We start from the raw sequence: 9657 nt of genomic DNA, 5'->3' as shown, positions 1-9657 counted from the left end.
AAATGATGGGGGGGCAACTGGATATTTCTAAATAGAATAAAACCAAATCCTTATTTCTCACCTTGCACAAAAAAGTCGAATCAAAGTGGATCAATGGCCTAGGGATGAGAACAGAAACCGTGAAATTGCAGAAGAAAAATATAGAAAAGATAGAACTGGTGACCATGAACCCTCTGCTGGTGCCTGAGCTCCACAGGCTATCCTCCTCTGAAACCCTTCCAACACATTGGTACTAGCACCAAATTCCTTAATAAGACTCCTAAAGCTCAAGAAACCAAACCAAGTAGTGGGATGGCATTAAATGAAAAGCTTCCATACAGCAAAGGAAACAAGAGCGTGAAGAGAAAGCCTACAGAAAGTCTTTACCAGCTACTGTTGCAACAAGGGACTAATAATATATATAAAGAATATATAAAGTACTCAGAAAACACCCCCCCACAAAAGAACCCTAACAACCCACTCAATGAATAGACAAGGATCTAAAGAGATATTTTATAAAAGAATAAATACAAAGGATTGATAAACATGTGAACAAATGTTCAACATCTTTAGCAATTGCAGAGATGTAAATGAAAACTACACTGAGATTTCATCTCATTCCAATTAAAATAGCAATCATTCAGAATTCAAACGACAATAATTGCTAGTGAAGATGTTGGGGGAAAGGTGCATTTAGACATCATTGATGGGACTGCAAATCCGTGCAACCACTTTGGAAAGATTCATCCAGGGACTAGGATTAGAACCACCATATGATCCAGCTATCCCACTCCTTGGCATTTATTCAAAAGAACAAAAATCAGCATACTATGGTGACATATACATACCAATGTTTATAGCAGCACTATCTACAATAGCCAAGTTATAGAACCAGTCCATCCATAGAAAAATGGGTAAAGAAAATGTGATGTCTAATGGGATTCTACTTGGCCATACAGAAGAATGAAATCATGCCATTTGCTGGTAAATGGATGGAACTGGAGAACATCATGCTGAGTGAAATAAGCCAGATTCAGAAAGTCTAGGGTCAAATATTTTCTTTCATACGTGGAAGCCAGAGAGAAAAAAAAAGGAATAAAAAGGGGAGATCTCATGAAAATAGAAAACCTGTAGATAGAAGCAGGGGACAAAGGAAGAAGGAGGAGGGGTGAGAAAGGGGACAAACTTGAGAGTGAAGTTGACCAAATTGTGCAATATGCCTGAATAAATATGTCACAGTATTTTCCAATTTTATATATAACTATAATGTACCAATTGAAAATAAATAAATAGAAGAGAGAACAATATAGTAGAGGAAGGAGATTAGGGGAAGAGAGGAGGGGAGGGAGGGAGGAAGTACTGGGAATTGAAATGGAGCAAACTATGCTATATGTGTTCATGAATATGTGAAAATCAACCCTACTATTACATAGAACTACAATACATTAATAAATATACACTAAAAAAGCAAGAGTGAGAAGTGAGAATAATGTACAGTAGAGGCACTGCATGGACTCCCTCCAGAAAGAAATGGAGTAACTTTTGTAAAATCTGAGTTTTGTAAGGGTTTGGGGTCCTGTTGTTCTTGTCTTATTGTCTCATACTTCCTTTAGCAGTTTTTTTTTAACCCTTGTGTTTTTTTTAACCCCTTTCTTTGCGAGGGTCACAATGGCCTAGTCACAAGGGATGGGTGTGACATGATCTTGAAACCATAATTCTCTTCAGGAGTTATAATTAACTATGGCTGGAGGTAATTAACTATGGCTGGAGGAGGTTGGCATATTAGTTCCCATTTTCCAGATGTTTGTTTTGATAAAGTTCACTGTGACTCCCAGTTCTGGGGCGTATGGACTGTCTTCGATGTACATGTCTAATGCTCTTGCTGTAAGTTACTACCCTTCATTCCCCAGCCCGCTTTTCATGGCTGACTAGCTCCCTAACAGAAGGGATGTTCTCTCCAACCCCTGATAACTGCCAGGAGGTGGGAAATTTGAAGAAGGGAGAGGAGAGTCTTTAAAAATCTCTTACAGGAGCAGGAGAAAGCTAGAAATTTCTAAGGTCACAAATGCTAAGATATCTCTGATTATGAGTCAGAGAACACCAAAATAGGTTCATCTCCAGATAAAGATCAGAGCAGAAATAAAAATTGCTATCTTTATGAAACACATAAAGGTTAATTCAGATGGTTTTTTTCTGGGGTGAGGGAAAAAGTGGTATGTAGGGGATTTTAAAATGTTAATAAATTATAACTTTTTTTCTTTTCTTTATTTCTTTTTTTTTTTTTTTTTTTTAATTTTGAGACATGTTCTCACTAAGTTGTCCAGGCTGTTCTTGAGACTGTGATCCTCCTGCCTCAGCCTCTGGAGTAGCTGAGATTATAGGCATGTGTCACCGCATCTGGCAATTTTAACCTTTTCTGAGTAACATGTGCAAAAACAATGCTCAGCATCTATAAAAAAAAAAAAAAATAGTTGTCCCTTGTCCCAACCCTCACACTGGTCCCATATTCCAGAAAAAATTGCCCATAATATTACTGGAGTCCTAGGGCAGAAGCCTGACTCTGGGAATCTAACAAATTAGGTCTGGCCACTCACTCCAAAAAAATAAACAGAGGGCTGGGATTGTGGCTCAGTGGTAGAGCGCTTGCTTAGCACAGACGGAACCCAGGTTCGATTCTCAGCACCACATAAAAAATAAATAAATAAATAAAGGTCTCTCTCTCTCTCTCTCTCTCTCTCTCTCTCTCTCTCTCTCTCCTTAAAAAAATATATATATTTAAAAAAAAAAAAACAGAAAAAGTAATAGCAAAATGCATGAAAGAAACTTTAATCAGATGCAGGAATGTGTGGCCTCAGCCCTGTCTTTGAGAGGCTGACAATGACTTGGCAGTTTTATAGAAAGGAGAGTGAGGGCGACAGTTGGGGGGCTTCACAGCTAGGATTTGTACAAAGCGGGTGATCTCCATGAGGGCTGAGTTGGTCCATCGTGATCTCAGGATTGGTCAGGCTGGGTTTTGTCAACAATAAGAAAGTTGCTATTGCCTGGGGAATAGCCGTTGACTCATTGCAAGGTGTTTGTCATGCTGAGGCTGAGGCTAGGGCTGAAAGAAGATGGGAGGCATAATTGGGATGGTAGTCATTCTTCTTAGGAGGAGGCAGTAGTCCCTAGCCAGACCCCATGCCATTTCCACAGGCCTTTTTTATATGCAGACCAGACAAAGAAGGCACACCACCAACGGGTACTATCAGTAGGTGCACACTCACAAGCAAATGTTTATGACCTTCCGTACATACACTGAATCAGAGTGTTCATGGACTTGACTACACACTAAAAACATAGCCCACTGGAAGCTTCAGGGAGGGAGCCTAACTATAATCATCTTGGGCCTTCCCCAACAATCCACCCCTTTAGAATTCCTCGCCATACAATCTACTCATCTGAAGTCTTCCACAATGATCCCTTGAGGAGGAGGGCAGAGCTCTGCATTCACGGGCCATAAACTGCAACAACATACAACCCCAAAACAAGTCCCAGCACATAGGATTACCGAACACCATTATCAGCCTCAGCTCGTATTGAGGTGGCAATAAATGTCTTTCCCAGCCATGTCCAGTTGTCCAGGGACGTGATCTGGATTCACCAGGGAAGACTAGTAACAGAACTCACAGGCACTTGGGTGCATATCCAGCAGGCAGAGGTGTTTGCTACTCTGGCATAGGTGTGTGTCCAGTTCACAGTAGGGTTGGCAAGGACACACGGACGGATAAAAGGACAGAGCAAAAAAATAGACAAAGCAGTTGCAGGCACTAGTCCAGGTAAATCACATCCATCTGGAAGAATGCATGCCAGCTTCAAGTCCCAGGAAAGCACAGTGGCCACCTGTGGTGGCTTCCCTGGGCAGTGATATCCCATTTATACAGCTTGGCCCTGAACTTCATCAGGCTCTGTGTGCACCAGAACTGGGGAACTCATAATCGGCCAAAGGGAAATAGCAAATGTGCCCTTTAAAACCTGTGTCCCATTTATGGGACCTGGCCAAGTCACATGTAACCAGGGGGGCCATTCACTAGTTACCCGTGGAGTTACAAGGAGATCACACCCCAAACCTCTTCTCCCTGGGGCTAACGGGGCTACACAATGAAGGTGGAGGCCTTTACAGCCCAGGGCCTTCCCCAATTCACAGTTTGCCCCCTATTCAATCCAGTGGGAGCAGGCAAAAGAACATCCCCTTGTTTCCCAAATTCAGGCTTAAGTACAACATCCTTTGTTGTCACCTGGACCTGTATTGGGGCTGCTGTGTGATGCAGCAAAGCCTCTATAAGAAATGGTCCTGCCATCAAGGATGCTCATTCAGAACTCTCACACCTGCCCACAGATGCTGTGCCCACCTTATTATGGTTTGGATGTGAGGTGTCCCCCAAACGTTCATGTGTGAGACAGTCCAAGAACATTCAGAGTGAAATGATCAGATTACGATGGCCTTGACACAATTGGTGAACTAATCCCCTGGTGGGAATTAACTGAGTAGTAACTGAAAGCAGGTAGGGTGTGGCTGGGGGAGGTGGGTCATTGGGTGGCTGCCTTTGAGGTACCTATTTTGTATCTGGTGAGGGGATTCTGTCTTTCTCACTCCACCACACTCTTGCACCATGATGTTCTGCCTCACCTAGAGCTCCAGGGAGTGGAGCTAACTGTCTGTGGACTGAGAACTCTGAAACCTAGAGCCCCCCAATAAACTTTTCCTCCTCCAAAGTTGTTCTTGTAAGGTCTTTTAGTTACAGCCATGAAAAAGCTAACTAAAACACACCCCTTCCTAGAAGGTGAGTTGACTGCAGTCCTAAATCCTTACTTAACCAGGCTATTATCTCTCTATCATGCCCGCAGCCTGTGGGTGGTATAGAATGTGCAGTTTCCATTGAATCTGTAACTGAGTCAACCATCACTACACATTCCAACCTATGAAACAACTACCTTGATCACTCTCTATTGTGATGGCCAGACGTACAAGGCCATGAATGCTGTCAGGGTGTGAATCATAGTTCTTTAGATTTGCTTGACCACTGGGCTATAGGCAATCAAGAAGCCTATAGTGGTATTTGCTATTGTCAAGGCAAATATGGCCCCTCTGACCTCAGTAAAGTGTCAATGTAGTCAACCTGCCATTGTGCCAAAGAGACACATCTATGCATTTTCTGGCCATTTTTGGCTTCAAGGTATCAGGGGTGTGGATACTCCTGAACACAAACTACACGTTCTTGGCAGACTCCTACAGGGCATCCCACGTTAAAGGATGTTTGACCACATTCCACATAGTGTTTACACCTGCGTGCTATAGTTGGGTGTAACCAAGCCACCAGCTCTGTGGAAGGTGCCCACTCTAACCACAGTGCCCTAGCCAAAGCCTCTGCTTCATCATTCTCTGGGCTATTGAGCAGAGTACGGCCAGTGTCATGCATTACCGTTATCTCCTTTTCTTGGCCTATGGCCCAAAGGTCCTGCCACATAGCTTGACTCCACAAAGGCCAATGCCCTAGCACTTGCTAGGCACTTGCTACTTTTCATGTAGTAATCCACAAATTTAACCCCTTAAAAACAGCCCAGCTATCTGTACAGATAATCAGGGGTCCTGGTTCATGCAGTGCCACCAGCTGTAAGGTACATAACTCAGCCCATTGGTGACTCTGTCCATTCCCGCATCATACCACAGGGTGTCAGTAGAGGGCTTTATGTCAACAGTGGTCCAAGGGGCCAAAGTGTAGCCAGCACCGTAGACTATGGGGCTGCTTCTTTCAAGGGCGATGGCTGTATTGGCACTGTCTAGTGCTTTCTCATTTGCATACTGCACCTGTCCTAGAATCTGATGGAACTCATGGGACAAGGGACTAATACACATATACAACCCCCACTTTGCAAGTAGGCATCCTGGGGTAACTGCCCAATTCTGCACCCATCCTGCCACAGGATACATGGTGCACACCAAAACTTCAGCAGCACCTGTGATGGCCTCTGAGGCCACCAGAGATGCATACACAGCTTCTCTATCAGGATAGAATGAACCTCTGCATCCTTCCATAACTGTGAGCAGAAGCTTTCTAGTCTCCACAGCCACAGCAGATCATGCTGCTGCCACAGGCCCCACCACAAACTCTCCTGGGTTACACGAACATGCAGATCAAAGACACAAGCTGGGTCTACTAGCTGTAGGGACTGAACTTGCTGAACAGCCTGCTTAACGGCCCAAAAGGCCTGTTTAGCTGCTTCAGTCAAATCCCACCATGCTCCTTTCTTCACTAGAGCATACAGGGGATGACACAATTAGGCCAGTGGGGACTCAAGGCCCACCAATATCCCAACAAGCCCACCTAGATCTGCAATTGTGCAACCAACCATTGTTGATCGAGAAAATGCCTGAATTTTATCAATAACAGCTTCCAGAAGAACTTTTGTCTCACCCAACCAAAAAACACCCAAGAGCTTGATTGACAAGCCAGGTCCCCGCATCTTGGCAGTTTTTACTGCCCAGCCACATGTCTCCAAATGGGCCACTAAGGTCAAGGTTGTGAGCCCTAAATGTGCAAGAGAGTCAGAAGTCAACCTTGGCAGTTTTTAACTGCCCAGCCACATGTCTCCAAATGGACCACTAAGTTCAGGGCTGTGAACCCTAAATGTGCAAGAGAGTCAAAGGTCAACAACACGTTGTCAATATAATGCAACATATGTCCAGTAGGCAGCTGAGTCTAATGGGCCAGGTCACTGGCCACCAAACTGTGGCATATGGTCAGGCTTTTCAAATAATCTTGTGGCAACATTGAAGTGTCCATTGCCAGCCTTACAATGTGAAGGCAACCAGCATTAGCCAAGTCTAGCCCATAATGATATGTGCCCATCTGCAAGGTCATGAGATCATGCCAGGTCTATGAGACCATTCACTGGGAGAACTGTTGCATGCAGAGAAGGCACCACTTTATTCAGTTCTCAAAAATCTACAGTTATTCTCCAAGTGTCCTCAGGCTTCTTCACTGGCCACACGGGAGAATTAAAAGTGCCTTGTGGGGGCCATGTTATGCCCACTTTCTCTGGTTCCAGGATAGTAGCTCCAGTTTCTGCATATCCCCCTGGGAGGCAGTACTGCTTCACCGTCACAGTCCACTGGGGTTATGGCAAGACCTGTGGCAGAAGACAATGGTTCAGGAGAACTCAGAAGGAGTGTCAAGAGCCAGCTATGTCATTAACATAGACCAAAAACATTTGTGTCTTCCATAATGTCAGAATTTATGGAACAACAATAAATGTACAGCCCACCACTTTCATTAGTGGTGGTTCATTGAATACTTGTGGGTCACCTGGTAGTTAAAAGCCAGGCAATGCCAGGTTCTTGTATTCCAATCTTAATTTCTATTTTCTATAACACTCAAGTAGCGTATCACACTTTACACAATTTTGTGTGCATGTGTGTGTGTGTTTTACAGAACGACTAAGAAAGGGTTAAGGAAGCCACAGGGTTTAAAGAGGTTGAACTGAGAGCAAAGGCAGAGAGCAGATAGGAATGCAAGACTCACTGTAGGTAGTCAGATAAGATTATGAACCAGCCTAAGAAGTTGTTCTGGACACCACAGAGCTATCAAAGTGCAGGAAGTCTCACAGAGTCGGCTTGGAGGGTCAGCTGGAGATGTCAGCCAGGAGTGGGTCTGTACGTGAATACCTGATCATCAAGGGCACTCTGCTAAAGCCTAAGGGCAGCGACTTGGAGGTTTGCCCCTATGGTGGATTCTCCTGGCCAAGGCTCATGGCAAGTGACCAGGGGACAGGGTCAGGGTGCTGCCATGTCCAGTCTCAGGATGTATGGGTCTCGAGTGAGGGGGTTGCATCATTTGGTGGTCTGATGTCTTTGATAAGCTCCAGGCCTGGTTGTCCTGATATGAGGGTGTTCCGCCTGTGCATTCTTGTGCTTCTGGTTGATTCGATATGTCCCTAGATGGTCATTCTTTTTAGCATGACTAGTTTATTTATCAGTTTGTGCCCTATGGTTGTGCCAGGAAAATGGTGGTTGTTTACTTGTACAATCAAGAGGTAGAGTCCCCTTCCACCTCAGCACTTAAAATGGAGTAGCTTCTGGCAAACTGCTGCTTCACATTGGTTCAGTCCACAGCCCCAAAACTGCTGCTCTATACGTTATGGATTAATTCAGAGAAGGACACAGCCTGCTGTCTACAAAAAAAGATGGAATCAAAATGGAGTTAGGTCAGCCACCGGTCACTCCTTCGGAGACATGTTCAGAAATGTTAGTTTAAATTATTCTTACATTATTTATAGCAGGAAGAAAACTGAAGTGAACCCAATTATGAAGTCCAAAATAAGGAAACAATAATATGGATTTAAAGACTTCTGGATAATGATAAATGACAAAAAGTTACGAGAAAATTTTCAAATGACGTAAAAACATTATGTAGAGTTAAGTTTTAAAAATCCCTGGTGTTTTAGTCAGTTTTTTCACTGCTGTCACCAAAAGACCTCAAAGCCAGGCCCAGTGGCACATGCCTGTAATCCCAGCGACTCAAGAGGCTGAGGCAGGAAAATCATAAGTTGAAGGCCAGCCTCAGCAATTTAGCAAGGCCTTAGCAACCTAGTGAGACCCTGTCTCAAAGTAAAAAATAAAAAGGGCTGGGGATGTGTCTCAGGAGTTAAGCGCCCCTGGGTTCAATCCCTGGTACCAAAAAAAAACCAAAAAACCAGAAAATATAGTAGTGAATTGTGCAAGAACAAATACAAAATAAAAATAAGAGGTTTCAATATCCCTAATGAAAATATGATAAGAGACTTCTCTCCCTCTCTGTTTCAGAATTTCTTTCTCTCTTCTTTCCACTGAGGTGTCTAAGTCCTTGCCACTGCCTCATCCAGTGGCTACCTACCCTTGCTATGGCCAGGAGGTGTGATGCTGTGGGGGAGGAGAACTTTTTTTAAAAAAAGACTGATTTTATTTAAACTTCATGGTAACCCGATGGGGAGTTAAGTATGAAATTATAAATCCAGTTTCAGTATCTACTTAAATGCACATACAATGCCAGAATCCCTTAAAGCAACTAATATCATTTTCTTATTTTACATAAAACATGCCTTTATATCAACTGCTACCTGTTGGCTAACATCAATCTCTATAAGAAGAGACCATCCAGTATAGTCAATAAGAAAACTGTGAACAACAAGTTAAAAAAAAAAAAAAAAAAGGTTTTCTTGTTAACACAGAAAGGGGAACAAAACCTTTCATAAAAGAAGCTCTTGGGTACTGGAGTGATTTGTACCCTTTGCTGCATGGTAGTAAATATGTCATCTCCAGCACTTGGCCTTGACCTGTCATAGGAAGTAAGAAACTTTCTAGTTAAGTCAGACATTTGAGCAGTTATAAACTAGTAATAGTGTGATCCTGTGCATGGGGTTCTAAGACTCTTCTGACTTGGAAAGGAAAGCCCAAATCTTTGTAATGACTAAATAAGCCATTCACCAGTCTCACAACTTAGAACTGGTTCCTCAAGGACCTGAGCGCCATTTTTTTTTCAAACATAAATATCAAGGGAGGCACAGCTTCTGTGTCCTAGTTATTATGGAAAAGTACAAGCCTAACCTCCAGGGAGCCCTTGATTTCATTTGCAACAATAAATTTGTTTCTCCACCAGATAAAGC

The sequence above is a fragment of the Marmota flaviventris genome, chromosome 1 (genome assembly GCF_047511675.1).
Source record: "Marmota flaviventris isolate mMarFla1 chromosome 1, mMarFla1.hap1, whole genome shotgun sequence".
Taxonomy (NCBI): Eukaryota; Metazoa; Chordata; class Mammalia; order Rodentia; family Sciuridae; genus Marmota; species Marmota flaviventris.
The sequence above is the reverse complement of the archived record's forward strand: the minus strand, read 5'-3'. Positions refer to the sequence as shown.